Raw genomic sequence first — 16633 nt, 5'->3', positions numbered from 1 at the left:
TACCACTGATCTTACACCTGATGATGATTTGAGTAGGTCCTTTATTTACCCTAAAGAGTCTTTGTCTCTTTCCTAAGTTTGCCTTGTCTCTCCAATCATAGAACGCTGAATTGGGAACAGAGACTTGGGAAGAATAGTGATTGCTCTGCTTAGACTGGGAGGCCCTCTGTTATCATAAGAGTCATAATAAGCACAATAAATAGCGCAATGTTTAGCACTGTGCTAACGGTTTTACATGAATTTGTGTTTCCTAGTAGGGCCTATTGCTAATATTGTTAACATTCTAAGATGTCTTCATTTCTGACAGGTTGTCTTGTTAACATGTCGAGGTTGTTAAGTGAATGTCTAAGATTAGGTTTGTCTGCCTCTTGGCTCAAACCAAAGAGTCATGATGATGCTGCAGAGCTTGAGCCAAACAGAAATGTGATTTGAATTAGTCTGGGGGGTCATGCATATGTTATCTTTTCCAGAGGCATCTAAATCTTATTAAATCCCTTTATGAAGGGAAAATGAGGAAGTGAAAATCGAGATCGAATAATGGAATGGTAAGAAATGGAAGGGATGATAAAGGTATTTGCTTTGTGGTCCTGATTGACATGGGCATGACTACTCTTAAATCTGAATTTAAGACAAGCCTGAGTCTATTTATATAGAAAGAGTGTTAATATATACTACTATGTCATTGTTATTGGGGTGTGTGAAATGCCCATTATATTTAAATATGCTGTATATCAGTTAGAATAACATAAGTGCATGGAAATTGTATAACAACAATTACAAGTGTATAATACTTCCAACCCTGTGCTCTCTGTGTTTATAAATTTATAGTGTGTTGTCTGTATCAGAGAGACTATGGCATGAGATAATTCTAAATAGCAGATATATAAAAGTCACTAGAAAGCCTTATGGTGCTATGAAGCATGCTTAACTTATTGGGCATTCTTAACTCATTCACTTATTAATTGTGTTTTATTTGAACAAAAATCAAGATTAGTTTATCCTGAGCACATATCAACAGGAAGGGCAGAGAACACCTGGATTGGCTTAGGTTGTCTGAACTTCAGTTCATATTTGAAATAGTGTTGCAGAGTCATCTCTATTTTTTCTTTTTCTTTTTTTTTTTTTTTTTTTGAGACAGAGTTTCACTTTGTCACCCAGGCTAGAGTGAGAGCTGCGGCGTCAGCCTAGCTCACAGCAACCTTAAACTCCTGGGCTCAAGCAATCCTCCTGCTTCAGCCTCCCGAGAATGCGCCACCATGCCCCGCTAATTTTTTCTATATATATTAGTTGGCCAATTAAGTTCTTTCTATTTATAGTAGAGACGGGGTCTAGCTCTTGCTTAGCTGGTTTCGAACTCCTGACCTCGAGCAATCCACCCGCCTCCCAGACTGCTAGGATTACAGGAGTGAGCCACCACCCGGCCCAAAGTAATAAGAAACAATGGTGATATAGCACATCTTATATTTTCCTGGTTAGAGCTGGAACCCATACTACTAAGTGAAGTATCCCAAGAATGGAAAAACAAGCACCAGATATATTCTCCAGCAAACTGGTATTAACTGAGTAGCACCTAAGTGGACACATAGGTACTATAGTAATAGGGTATCGGGCAGGTGGGAGGGGGGAGGGGGCGGGTATATACATACATAATGAGTGAGATGTGCACCATCTGGGGGATGGTCATGATGGAGACTCAGACTTTTGGGGGGAGGGGGGGAAATGGGCATTTATTGAAACCTTAAAATCTGTACCCCCATAATATGCCAAAATAAAAAAAAAAATCTAAAAAAAAAAAAAAAAAAGATTTAAAAATGGGAGAAAGAGATCCAGAATGTGTAACAAGTAATATACTAAGAGATTCAGAGATGGGGCTGTTAAAACATGTTGGTAAATTCATTATTCTCTTTTTCACCCCTTTTAAGTAAACATCGTTTTACAAGAAAAAAAAAAAAAAAAGCAATATTGTTTCTCAGTACTAACCTCCCTTCTTCCTTGTGGCTGACCACTCTTCCTCCTTATTTCAGAATTCTTCTTTTTCTCTGAGCCATATACTTCTCCATATCACTTGAAGAGTTAGGAGGGGGTAAATACAAAACAGATTAACAAAGAAATCACTGAAGTCCCATTACTTTTTTAGTGCTTGATTTGGATGTTGGCATGTGATGCAATTCTTGGAAGGGACATTTAAGGGCCTTCTGTGAAACATCAAGAAAGGGTTTTGAAGCTCCAAAACACAGACAAAATTCCCTTTTATCACTCTAAATGAATGTGTCTGAGAATGTGATATTTGGAATGGCTGCCACTATCATTTTCTGTAAAAATAACAAAACAGAACTTTACCAACCCAGAAGAACTGCCATATTTTGGGACTTCTTGTTCTGTGAGATAACATGTCCCCTTATGGGGTAAGCCATTTTGAGTTGAGCATTCTGTTACTTGCAGTCAAAAGTATCTTCCCTGATTCTGTAACATTTCCATTGGAAAAAACAGGAAGGTATTTAGTATCCTTATTTGATATTTGTCTCAGTCAGTTTTGTTTGCCTAAATAATAAGGCCTATGTTCTAATTTTCTGTAATTTATTAAGACCTGAGATGTAGTAGTGATTTTCTCTTTTACAGATGCTTGAGAACTTCACACGTGTTTCACCCCTCAAAATAAGAGGATATAAACTATTATATCCTGGCTGTGTGTGCTGACTCAAAGATCTGTTCAAACCCTTGTGAGTTCTTTTGAGTCACCCGATTGATCTTTTCCAGTATTGATTACCCCTCCTGTTCCTACCCTTCTTGACCCAGATGCCTCATCATGTCCAGGTGACCTCCATTCACAGAATCCTTTGTCACATATTTTATGCCTGTTCTTGTATTGTGGGTGTTGTCATGTCTGAGAATGATTTATGAGGCATTAAGAAAAGGTTCCCAAACCTGGCCCATTATCAGAATTTTCCCAAACACGAACTGAATCCAAATCTCTTTCTGGGTGATTCTGATTTTCAACCAGGTCTAAGAACCACTAACATAGGGGATAAAGCAGATGGAAAAATTGTGCTGACCTGAACCCACACCTAAAGGAAATGGTTTCAAACCTCACTTGATGAAGTCAGCTATGTGGGAACATAATTTCCCCCACAGCTTTGTTAAGGTATAATTGACAAATAAAAAATGTACATATTTACAGTATATAATGTGATGTTTTGATATGTATATACATTGTGAAATGATTAAATCAAACTAATGAACATATCCAGACCTCATATACTTACCATTTTTTATATAAGAACATTTAAGATCTACTTTCTTAGTATTTTCAAGTATATAACACATTACTATTAACTGTAGTCAATAGAGAGCCTAAAATCAATCTCTGGAACTTATTCATGTTGTCTAATTGAAACTATGCCCTTTGACCAATATCTCTCCATTTCCCTACTCCCAGCCCCTGGCAAGCACCATTCTACTCTTTGCTTCTATGAGTTCAACTTTTTTAGATTTCATATGTGAGTGAGATCACACTATATTTATATTTGTCTTTCTGTACCTGGTTTATTTCACTTAGCATAATATCTTCCAGATTCATCCCTGTTTTTGTGAATGTCAAGATTCCCTTCTTTTATTTATTTATTTTTTTGGAGACAGAGTCTCGCTTTGTCACCCAGGCTAGAGTGAGTGCTGCGGCATCAGCCTAGCTCACAGAAACCTCAAACTCCTGGGCTCAAGCAATCCTGCTGTCTCAGCCTCCCGAGTAGCTGGGACTACAGGCATGTGCCACCATGGCTGGCTAATTTTTTCTATATATATTAGTTGGCCAGTTAATTTCTTTCTATTTATAGTAGAGACGGGGGTCTCGCTCTTGCTCAGGCTGGTTTCGAACTCCTGACCTCGTGCAATCCACCCTCCTCGGCCTCCCAGAGTGCTAGGATTACAGGCGTGAGCCACCGCGCCCAGCCCCAAGATTCCCTTCTTTTAAAATGCTGAATAGTATTTCATTGTGTATATATGCCACATTTTCTTTAGTCACTTCGACACTTAGGTTGATTCCGTATCTTGGCTACTGTGAGTAATACTGCAATGTACATGGGAGTGCAGATATGTCTTCAATATACTCGTTATATTTCCTTTAGATATATATCCAGAAACGAGATTGTTGGGTCATATGGTAGCTCTATTTTTAATTTTTTGAGGAACCTCCATTTTGTTTTCCATAATAGCTGTACTAATTTACATTCCTACAAACAGTGTACAAGGGTTTCCTTTTCTCCACATTCCTGTCAACAGTTATCTTTGTCTTTTTTGATACTAGCCATTCTAATAGGTACGAAGTGATATCTCACAGTGGTTTTAATTTGCAATTTCCTGGTGATTTGTGATGTTGGACATTTTTTCATTTACCTATTAGCCATTCGTAAGTCGTCATCTTTTTTTTGTTGTTGTTTTGCGTGTTATTTTTATTGTTCTGGGCACATAAAAACGAATCGATACGGCTTGCCCGATTAGCAGGTGTGTTTCATAGAAAATCCATCAGGTGCTGGACTGCAGCCCTTCACAGGCATCTGGGCCAACACTGTGTATCTTTTAAACAGGACATTAATTCATTTAACAAATATTTATCAAGTGTCTACCATTTTTCAGGTACATACTATACTGTAGGTGCTGGTCTTAGTTTTGTTTATTTTTATATATGTGGCCAGCCAGACATTCACATCCCAAAAAAACAATGTAGGTCAAATATAGTCATCAATGGGGCTTTGAGTTCAAGTCTTGGCTCCATCCAAAAAGCCTTGAGGGAATAATTTACCGCATGTGGGCTTTAGTTCCTCTGCTATATAATAAGCTCTAAAGGCCATTACTCTATCTTGTTATCTGTCAGAAAAACCAATGACGGCTCAAGTCACGCATTAGCCAGGCAGAGATGGACCCTCTCTCCATGCTCATTCCCAGCAGGCCTGGGTGTGAGATCTTCTTGTCCTCATCTGACATTCCTCTCACTTATGATGTGACTGTTAGTTATTCATCTTCTACTCTTTTTTGTTTTTATCCCCCCAACCCCCAGTCAGAATTTTAAGCATGTCCATCTCCCAGATGGTGCACATCAGACTCATTATGTATGTATATACTCATCCCCTCCTCCCCCCTCCCATTTGCCCAATGCCCGATAAATGTTATTCCTATATGTGCACTTAGGTGTTGATCCGTTAGTACCAATTTGCTGGTGAGTACATGTGGTGCTTATTTTTCCATTCTTGGGATACTTCGCTCAGTAGAATGGGTTCCAGCTCTATCCAGGAAAATACAAGAGGTGCTATATCACCATTGTTTCTTATAGCTGAGTAGTACTCCATGGTATACATATACCACATTTTATTAATCCACTCATGTATTGATGGGCACTTGGGTTGTTTCCACATCTTTCCAATTGTGAATTGTGCTGCTATAAACATTCGAGTGTAGATGTCTTTTTTATAGAGTGACTTTTGTTCTTTTGGGTAGATGCCCAGTAATGGGATTGCTGGATCAAATGGCAGATCTACTTGTATTGCTTTAAGGTATCTCCATATTGCTTTCCACAGAGGTTGTACTAGTTTGCAGTCCCACCAGCAGTGTAGGAGTGTTCTTATCTCTGCATCCAAGCCAACGTTTATTGTTTGGGGACTTTTTGATAAAGGCCATTCTCAGTGAAGATTAAGTGATACCTCATTGTGGTTTTGATTTGCATTTCCCTGATGATTAGAGATGTAGAGCATTTTTTTCTTATGTTTCTTGGCCATTTTTCTGTCTTCTTTTGAAAAGTTTCTGTTCATGTCCTTTGCCCACTTTTTGATAGGGTTGTTTGATTTTTTTCTTGCTGATTTTCCTGAGTTCTAACTAGATTCTAGTTATGACTGCTTTATTGGATGTGTAGCATGGAAAATTTTCTCCCATTCTGTAGGTTGTCTGTTTACTTTCATGACTGTTTCTTTCGCTGTGCAGAAGCTTTTTAGTTTGATCATGTCCCATTTATTTATTTTTTGTTGTTGCTTTGATTGTGTTTGCCTAGGCCAATGTCTTTAAGAGTTTTTCCAGCATTTTCTTCTATAATTCTAATAGTTTCACCCCTTAGGTTTAAGTCTGTTACCCACCATGAGTTGATTTTTGTGAGAGGTGAAAGGTTTGGATCCTGTTTCAGTCTTCTACATGTGGCTATATAGTTTTCCTAGCACCATTTATTGAATAAGGATTCTTTTCCCCAGTGTATGTTTTTGTCTGCTTTGTCAAAGATTAGATGGCTATATGAGGATGGTTTTATATCTGGGTTCTCAGTTCTGTTCTACTGGTCAATGTCCCTGTTCTTGTGCCAGTAAAAAGCTGTTCTAATTACTATAGCCTTGTAGTATAGTTAGAAGTCTTGTAAATTGTTACCTTCCATTTTGTTTTTATTGCCTATCATTGCTTTTGCTATATGGGGGTCTTCTCTGGTTCCAGATGAAACATAAAATTATTTTTCCGTATCTGTGAAAAATGATGATGGTATTTTCATAGGGATTGCATTGAATGTGCAGATCACTTTGTGTAGTATAGGCATTTTAACAATGTTGATTCTGCCGACCTACGAGCATGGTATGATTTTCCGCCTGTTTGCTATTGTCTTCCTCAGTGTTTCATAGTTGCTATTGTCAAGGGTATTGAGTCTTTGATTTGGTTCTCAGTTTGATTGTTATTGGCATACATGAATGCCTCTGATTTGTATGTATTGATTTTATATCCTGACTTTACTGAATTTATTTATCAATTCCAGAAGTCTCTTGGTTGAATCCATGTTTGTTGTTTTTGCTTTTGTTTTCTTTAGCTCAAGTCCACGGAAGTGGTACCATGTTATTTTGATTACTATAGGCTGATAGTATATTTTGAAATCAGGTAGTATGATGCCTCTATCTTTGTTCTTTTTGCTCCAGTTTGCTTTGGCTACTTGGGATCTTTTGTCGTTCCATATGTATTTTAGCATTGTTTTTCTGTTTCTGTGAAAATTGTCATTGGAATTTTGATAGGGAGTGCATTGTATCTATAGATTGCTTTGGGTAACACAGACATTTTAACAAAATTAATGCTCCCAATTCATTAACACAGGATATCTTTTCATTTATTGGTGTCTTCATTTATTATCATCCATATCTTCTATGTACACATTTTTCACCTCCTTGGTTAAATTTATTGCTAAGTATTTTTTTTTGTAGCTATTGTAAAAGGGATTGCTTTCTTGATTTCTATTTCAGATAGTTTGAATTAGTGTGTTGAAGTGCCACTGATTTATTTTTTTCGTGTCAGGTAATATGATGAGAGGTTTGAGGGAGGCATATCTCATACAACAGAGTGAAAACCCAATCATCTTGGGTTTTATAAACAACAAAAGGTATCTGCTACTGATTATTATATGTTGATTTTGTATTCTTTGACTTTACTAAATTCATTCATTATTTTGAACAGTTTTTTTATTGGAGTCTTTAGAGTTTTCAAGATATAAGAACCTGTAGTCTGCAAACAGAGACAATTTAGCTTCTTCCATCTTGATTTGGATGTCTTTTATTTCCTTCTCTTGCCTAATTGCTCTGGCTAGGTCCTCCAGTACAGTTGACTATTTGTATCTATGGGGGTTTTGTTCTAGAACACTCCTGGGATAGTCTGAAAATGCTTTAGTTTCCTATATAATATAGTAGGCCCTCCATGTTTGTAGGTTCCACATTGGAGATTCAACCAAAATATGCACAGTTGGCCCTCCTTATCCATAGATGCAGAACCCATGGAGATGGAGGACCAAATGTACTATGTTGAATAGAATTGGTGAGCATATAGGAAAAAGGTCATGGAAGCACACAGTGAGTTGGTTGCCACCTATAAGCCAAGAGAAGAGGCCTCAAAATGAGACCTACCTACCTTGATGGCACCTTGATCTTGAACTTCCATCCTCCAGAACTGTAAGAAATTTCTATTGTTTAAACAACAACAATAACAACAAGAAAGAGAGAGAGAAGTGAGAGAGGGCATCCTTGTCTTATTCCTGATCTTAGGGGGAAAGCTTTCAAGTTTTCACTGTTGAGTATGATGTTAGCTTTTTTCATATATAGTGTTTCATATACAGTGTTTAAACACAATTATATGTTGTTAATTTTCAAGTAAGTTTTTTCTAAACCTAATCTGTTGAGTTTTTATTATAAAAGGATGTTGAATTTTGTTAAATTCTCTTTCTGTATTTACTGAGATGATCATGTGGGGTTTTTTGTCTTTCATTCTGTTAATGTGGTGTATCACATTTATTGATTTGCATTTATTGAACCATCCTTGCATCCCAGGGATAAATCCCACCTGATCATAGTGAATGATCCTTTTTATGTGCTATTGAATTTGGCTTGCTAGTATTTTGCTGAGGATTTTTGAATCTATGTTCATCAAGGATATTGGTTTATAGTTTTCTTTTCTTGTAGTGTTCCTGTCTGGCTTTGGTATCCAGGTAATGCCGGCCTTCTGAAATGAGTTTGGAAGTATTCTCTCCTCTTCAATTTTTTGGAAGAGTTTGAGAGGAATCACTATTCTTTAAATTTTGGTAGAATTCAGCAGTGAAACTAGCAGGTCCTGGACTTTTATGGGAGGTTTTTGATTAGTGATTTGATCTTCTTACTCATTATTGGTCTGTTCAGATTTTCAACTTCTTCATGATTCAGTTTTGGTAGGTTATACATTTCTAGGAATTTATCCATTTCTTCTAAGATGTGTTTATAGTTTTTCATAGTAGTTCTTATGATCCTTTGCATTTCTGTGCTATCAATTGTAATGTTTCTGCTTGCATTTCTGATTTTGAGTCTTCTTTCTTTTTTTCTTAGTCTAGCCAAAGATTTGTCAATTTTGTTTAGCTTTCCAAAAATCCAACTCTTAGTTTTATTGATCTTTTTATTGTTTTCCTAGTCTCTGTTTCATTTATTTCTACTCTGACCTATGTTATTTTCTTCCTTCTGATGACTTGGTTCTTCTTTTTCTAGTTACTTGAGGTGTAATGCTAAGTTATTTATTTGAGATCTTTCTTTTTTTCTAAAATAGACATTTTCTTTTTTTTTTTTTATAGATTCTCAGTTTCCTGGGATAAAATAGACATTTTCACTATAAACTTCCCTCTTAGAACTGCTTTTGCTCTGTCCCATAAATTTTGATAAGTTGTATTTCCATTTTGATATTTAAAAATTTTCCTTTTGATTTCTTTTTTGACCCATGTGTTGTCAGGTGCATGTTGCACTTTCCACATATTTGTGAATTTTCCAGTTTTCTTCCTGTTATTGATTTCTAGTTTGATACCATGTGATCAGAAAAGATACTTGAATATGATTTCAGTCTTCTTAAATTTGTTAAGACTTGTTTTGTGTCTCAACATATGATCTGTCCTGGAAAATGTTCTGTGTTCACTTGAACAGAACGTGTATCCTTCTGCTGTTGGTGAGAATGTTCTCTCTTTGTCTATTAGAACTCCCAGTGGTTGCCTAAGGCCCCATTGGCCACCTGTCCCACTCTGCCCAGGCAGTAGGGCCTGACCTCTCCTGTTCTCAGTCCCCATCATCCTACCTGACACCTCCTCAGGGCTCATTGCCCTTCTCTCTGGGATCTGCACTAATTGCTTTCCCTTTGACTCCCCTCTCCCAAGCCTGAAGGATGCTTTTCTGTTGGAGGAGGCATGGAAACCTCTTGTCTATGCCCTGAGTTCTGTATTGCTAAGTACCTTTAAGCTATGGCTTTTGTAACCCAAAAACTAGGATAAAACTTTGTTTCTTTGCCTTCTGTTCTCTTTTATTTCCAAGGCAGCTACACAACCTCACTATTAAATAGAGATAAATGGCAAAAAGCACAAAAGGTGATAAAGGAAATACCAAGGAAAAATATGTTAATATATATATGAAACATCAAAACAAAACAGGCCGGGCGCTGTGGCTCACGCCTGTAATCCTAGCTCTTGGGAGGCCGAGGCGGGCGGATTGCTCAAGGTCAGGAGTTCGAAACCAGCCTGAGCAAGAGCGAGACCCCGTCTCTACTATAAATAGAAAGAAATTAATTGGCCAACTGATATATATATAAAAAATTAGCCGGGCATGGTGGCGCATGCCTGTAGTCCCAGCTACTCGGGAGGCTGAGGCAGAAGGATCGCTTGAGCCCAGGAGTCTGAGGTTGCTGTGAGCTAGGCTGACGCCACGGCACTCACACTAGCCTGGGCAACAAAGCGAGACTCTGTCTCAAAAAAAAAACGAAAAAAAAAAAACAAAACATAAAATCCTTTGTGGTAGGCATAATGGGCAGGTATTTTTGCTTCTGTAATGTGTGTGTGTATATATATAAACTTATGTATTTATTATAGCACACACACATCCATATATAGTAATTAACAAATTTGTCATTTGAAATAATTTTTCACTGAGCCTATTCCACATTCTAGATTCACTTGCTATCCATTTATTTATTTATTTGTTTAATCTTTTTGTATCTTTCTTCTTTTTTCTTCTGATACCATTGGTACACACTTTTCTTTTAAATTTAACAGAGTTTAATTGAGCAAAGAACAGCTTGCAAATCAGACAGTCCCCTGAACCAGAATAGGTTAAGAGAGACTCCTACATCTCCTAGATTCACATGCTTTTTTTTCTCTCTCACTATGTTGCCCAGGTGGAGTGCTGTGGTGTGATCATAGCTTACTGCAACCTCGAACTTCTGGGCTCAAGTGGTCCTCCTGCCTCAGCCTCCTGAGTAGCTGGCACTATAGGCCCATGCCACCATGCCTGGCAGATTTTTCTATTTTTTTGTAGAGATGAGGTCTTGCTATGTTGTTTAAGCTGGTTTCAAACTCCTGGACTCAAGCAATCCTCCTACTTTGGGCTCCCAAAGTGACAGATTTATAGGTGTGAGCCACTTTGCCTAGGCTCACGTGCTTTTAATTGGAGTTTATAAGAGACGATAAAGACAAAAGGGATTTAAACTATTTTGCTGGAATGTATATATCTAAATGAGTGTTTCCTCAAAAATTGTCACCTCAGGCTACTATGAATTTATTCCACCGATATTGCCATAGCCCTAAAGATTTCCGGACTTGTTTTTTGTGGTTTTTTTAAAACTTTTGTTCTCATTTTATAAACCATAATTTGAAAATCTCAGTAGTAAATTACTTTATGATTAAACCCAGCTCCCACCCCACTTGATCCATTTATTGCTAAACTGTATTTAACTTTTGTTTAGTTATGAACTTATTTTTTAGAAGCAGTAGACTAAGATTTTCCCTTCCTTAAAACCATTTAAATGAAATTCTGAAAAGCTCTGAAGTTGATTTTTCTTTTTTGTGTGTTTATTCTTTTTTTTATTTCATTCCTCTTTTCTTTTTGTCTGTTTTTTTTTTTGAAGTTGAATTTTTAAAAAAAACTCAAAAATTGTTTTAACAACAGCATCACTGAAATAAATCTATAATTGCCAAAGTAATTACTCTGAAGCAATCTGTTATTTGGATAAATATGTGTTGATACTTTAAACCAACTGGTTCTTAAGTTGGGAGGATTCTGACCCTCAGGGGACACTTGGCAATTTCTGGAGACATTTTTTGATTGTCTCAACTGAGGAAGGACTTGTTCCTGGCACTAGTGGATAGAAGCCAGAGTTGGTTCTAAATATCCCACAGTGCTCAGAACAGTTGCCCGCAACTAAGAATTATCTGGCCCAAAATGTCAATACTGTTGAAGTTGAGAAATCCTGCTTTAAACAAATTATCACTTTTATAGTCATCTCTCACATTTTAATACATTTAAGAGTTTCTGGTCACTTTCCTCCAGCCTCTGTTGTACTAAATCCTTTGGGAAGGAATAAACGTAAGCACCCAAATCTTTCTCAGTTTGTGACCTCTTTGAGGCCTTTTCTGCTTAAGTGTAGAAGGTGAGAATGGGAGGGAAAAACCAGTTTCAGTGAGAAAACAAATGGAGAGGGGAATACCAGGACATGCATAGATCAATATCTAAGTGGAAGTTCCCCTAGGGATTTTTGAATTCTTACTAATTTATCTTATCTCAGGATTTTTTTCTCCCTAAGACAGTGGGAGCAGAGATTCCATCTGAAGTCTGATTTCCAGAGTCATAACCCAGAGAGAGACTGTGCAATACCTTCACCTGGGGAAGTCTTTTACCACCTTATGGGGTGTGATCCCACTCCCCTATCTCACTCACGCCTGGACTTCTTCCTCCCTTTCTAATCAATCAGGGTTGCCTTTTCCTTTTCACCCTCATGCTGTTCCTGCTCTCTGCCCTTCACAACACCTGCTGCATTTGAAGGCGAGTTTCCCTTATTAATTTTCCGATGAACAATTATAATTTCTGTAGAATAGCTTGATTTCCTTGTCCCCCTGTCCTCCCTTACTCTGTACAAGGGTAAAGTTTCAACCCCCGTCCCCGCCAAATATGAGGCCAGACATAGCTTTCTATATGATGGTTAGCTGTTTTGTTTTTACCCTGCAGTCCCCAGTTCTACCGCAGAGCTCCATCCCCGTGTTGGCCCATTCCTGTAGCTCATCTCAGTTTGTGTGTCCCTGAGCAGCATCTGGACAGTCCTGTTCTTCCAGGTTTGTCCCTGATGTCTGATTCCCAAAGGAGAGATCAGTAGGGAGCCTGGAACCTCCCAAAGATCAAAAGAGAAAGGGAAAAACCATATGGCTCTGTTTAGATTATAGGCATGCCCTAGGAAAGCCGTATGATGATTCCTTACTCCTTTCCCGCAGGGAGAGTGTCCCCAGTGTATTTTGCAGGGTTTGGATAAATCCCTACATTTGAGGGTCTATCTGGCAATGATTGGCCATCATTTTAGATTTCTGTGCTCCTGCCAGGTACTTCTCACCACAGGCAACTCTGAGGTCTCATCAAAGTTGAGAGTGAATTCCTGCAAGATGTTCTCCCAAATGGGTTCTGCCTTCTGAGCACTGTTGAGATAAAGAGCAAAGAGGAAAAAGTGATCAGTTGTCTCAAGTGCACTCTCTGTGCTCTGGTGTTAGATCTTCATTGTGCTAACTTAAGCAGCTCGTGGCTTTGATAGTCTCCAAATAATCTGATGCGTGGGAAGGGCCTTCTACTGTATACATGAAAACAGGCATATTTCTCACCTTTGGACTTGACATCTTTAATCTGGGCCCAAAGAGGCTAACCTGGGCAGACTAAGTTCCTTCTTTACCACGTAACCACTGCACCATGTGATATTGTCAAAATCAAGGGTCAGGATTTGTGGGGCAGTTGCAGGTGCTGGGCAGTGAGGTGCCAGCACCAGTCCCCCATCAATGAGCATCTGTTTAATCGTGCCATACATTCTTCAGGCCTTTGGAGGCAGGCTGAGCTCTGACAGGGAGCCTTCTCTCTCCTCCCTGTCTCTTCCACCCTTAATGAAGGTGTGGTGATTAGTCTACTGCCTTATAGTCTAAAGTAGCCCCAAATTCCAGTCACTACTTAATCATTTCTGGTGATTACCACCTTCTCAATCTCTCCACATCTTTGTTGGTAGACTTTGATCTCTAACAACTACTAAAACTATAGTCAGTTAATGTTATGGTGCAAGCACTTCTCTTTTTAATCTACTTCCTTCTTTTTCACCATCAAGGGCTCCAGGACTTGGCTATTATGCTGTTAATTAGTACTTCTTTTTTTTGTGTGTGTGACAGTGTCTTGCTCTGTCACCCGGGTTAGAGTGCCTTGGTGTCAGCCTAGCTCACAGCAACCTCAAACTCCTGGATTCAAGCGATCCTCCTGCCTTAGCCTCCTGAGTAGCTGGGACTATAGGTGTGCACCACCATGGCTGGCTAATTTTTTTTTCTGTTTTTAGTAGAGATGGAATCTTATTCTTGCTCAGGCTATTCTCAGTCCTCCTGCCTCAACCTCCCAAAGTGCTAGGATTACAGGCATGAGCCACTGGGCTGGCCAGTTAGCACTTCTATAATGTGGTCTTGCAAATAGATAATTTTAGACAATTAAGTCCTCTGAGAGTCCTACCAAAAAAAGGACAAGGAACTCTCTCTTCTGTCCCGTGTTGCTCATTTTGTAAGTGGCCTACATGGCCTTAGCAGCAGGATAAGATATTACCCTGGTTTGGAATTTTCAGTCTATGCTTCATTTCTTGGATAGCATGAGACTGATGAATTAAAGCTCTTGAGCTCTAATACTTCCAGAGCTCTGTGGATGCTACCCCTAAACCCAAATCTTGTTCCTCTACTCAGTCTTGATCTTCCTGTAGGCAGCAATGTATCATCTTGATATTTGGTGCCTGCTTGCTTAGGGCAATGTTGAGCCAGCACTTTGAAGATGCTGGAGTTCAGTCCAGTGAGTCCATCTTTCTCCCAGTGCCTCCCAGGTCTGAGCAAACAATGTCAGTAGTATTGTCCTATTCACTGGTTGCCGCTCTTCCTTGGAGAAATTGCAAGATAATGATCCTATAGTATGCACATATTAAGTAGATTTCTGAACTTCTGGAGTGTAATACCAACTTCTCTAACTTATGCATTGGGAAGTAGATTGGGTGCTTGTCAGAGAACAATCTTAACTCCAAACCATTTGTGACCCATCATTAGTGCCTACTATTCCTCAATCCCTTGATGATATCTTTCCAGTCTTCTGGTAATAGTTTAAGCAATTAATCAACTCTCTGTTCCAGCTCTCTGCTCTTTGAAAAGTAGTCTGGGCATAATTCAGCAATCTGTGACAGTCCCAGAGGGCATGCTTCTTAGAGGAACCAGTGACCTCAATGGCTGTACCTCTTGAGTATCCATCAACTTCTAGTTTCTAAGACTAGTTTCTAATTTCTAAGGCTCTCATACCTACCACCAAAGTGACATCTGTCTTATGACCCAGCCAACGTTCAAAAGCCTCTTTACCTGGCCCTGGCCTCTCCTGAAAGTAATATCAATATTAAATGATAATTTTCTCCAATAATAGAAGGAATAACTTCCCTAGGTAAAGGGTGTTCTGGTGACGTGCTTGCCTTGCAGGCTGACAGGCCATGTTTGGGCTATGGGGCACTTCCACTAAACCCACCAGGTTAGGCCTTCTACCCCAAGGGATGAGGCTATCCTTTTACATGAGGGGGATAAGTTTGTTGATCATTTTTTAGGCTCTTTCTCTTCTATCCAGTTTTCTAGAAGCCATCTTGGATGCAGTAGTCTGCTGAGCTTCATACAGTCCCCACAGGGTAACACTGGTGTCCAATCCGTCACTGTCTCAGCAGTTTGTGTTCAGCCCCAACAAGGTAAAGGGATCAGGTTTTACTGTGGTTCCCATCTCTAAACAAAATAATTATGGTGGGCCTACAGGTATTAAGGACTGTTGGACAGCAGGTTAGCTGCAAGCAACACATCTGTGAGAAAGGAGTCCATACTCCAGAAAGCTGGAGCTAATGGATCCCTCTCATACCCGTATAGTCCTTCATCTCTTGCTTGCTTTGATGACATCTGTTCCTGCCACACCCAGTTTGAGTTCTTCCTCTGACTACCTTCCCCACTTCCTCTATCTCAGTCTTATGTAGTCTTTGGGTTTGGAGAAACCAGCTTTCTTTGTTGCCTGTTAATATTTCTGACCTGTGTTAGATTGTTTCCTTTGAGTCTTTGTGCTTCAGTGAGGGCTGGGGAGGGGAAATGGCCCATGTGGAGCTAGTGAAAGAAAAGAGGAGGAGGAAGTTGCACAGAAAATAGAATAACACTCTGAAATGTAACCCCACCATATGCCTTACAGAATTAGAATCGTTCACTCTGATTCTGAATAACTTAAAGAGCATTATTTCGGCAGTTTAATTATGAGAATAATGGCTTGAGGTTTGGTATATCAGTGGTTAAGGTGAGGCAGAGAAAGTAGCCTTTTTCATGGTCTAAAACACTCATACCAAGGGAAAAATCATATATAATCTGTTAAATATCAACTCTTAAAAGTAGTGGAGTTTTTTCTAGATCTGTTCTATAAACTGTCATTTAAGTATATTACATAATGGATTTGGCCAGGTGTTTTCCAATTAAATTGGCACATCTTATCTCTCTAAATTATAAATGGCTGATTTCGATTGAATGTTCATTCTGTGCCACAAACTTTATAATATTATCTCATCTGGTCCTGAAAACAACTCTGTGAGTTAGTTTGTTTTATCTTGGTAGGTTACGGAGTTCCTGTTTTATAGATTAAGATATTGAGCTGAAATTTTGCCCAGAATCACCCAGCTTTTAAGTGATGGGATTCTTTGTGACCCCAGACGCCCTGCTCATAACCCTACAGCATATCTTTGCTATAGAAATGATCCATTAGAAAAGTAAGAGTCTAGGCTGACTCTGGCAAGGCCAGTCTTGAGTCTGAACTCAGCTTGAGGACACAGGATGTATCAGATCAGAGCCATGCTGAGATGCCTTCCTGGACTTGGAGAGATCCTCGGAATGGACACTTGAAAAATTTAGACAAAATCCCTATTTTGGGTGCATGTATATTTGTGAATGGGTGCTTAAATAAGAATATTCCAGTAAATGTACAGCCAATTTCATTCTTTCTTTTTTTTTTTTTTAGATAGGTAAAATATCCATGAGCCAAAACCCAACAAACAGCATAAGATCGTTCTTCTACCCCCTCAGCTTAATTCCCTGTCT

The 16633-nt window shown here is 38.8% G+C and overlaps 1 protein-coding gene and 1 pseudogene across 2 annotated transcripts in view; one reads left to right on the top strand and one right to left on the bottom strand.

The window, feature by feature from the left end:
* The window catches only part of ELOVL7 (ELOVL fatty acid elongase 7), a 90491-nt gene that overhangs the window by 41549 nt on the left and 32309 nt on the right, over positions 1-16633 (top strand). The window lies entirely within an intron of this gene.
* LOC142874232 (uncharacterized) lies at positions 7294-7387 on the bottom strand (annotated as a pseudogene).

This window comes from Microcebus murinus, chromosome 11 (genome assembly GCF_040939455.1).
Source record: "Microcebus murinus isolate Inina chromosome 11, M.murinus_Inina_mat1.0, whole genome shotgun sequence".
Taxonomy (NCBI): Eukaryota; Metazoa; Chordata; class Mammalia; order Primates; family Cheirogaleidae; genus Microcebus; species Microcebus murinus.
Note: the sequence above shows the minus strand (reverse complement) of the source record. Positions and strands in the feature narration are given on the sequence as shown.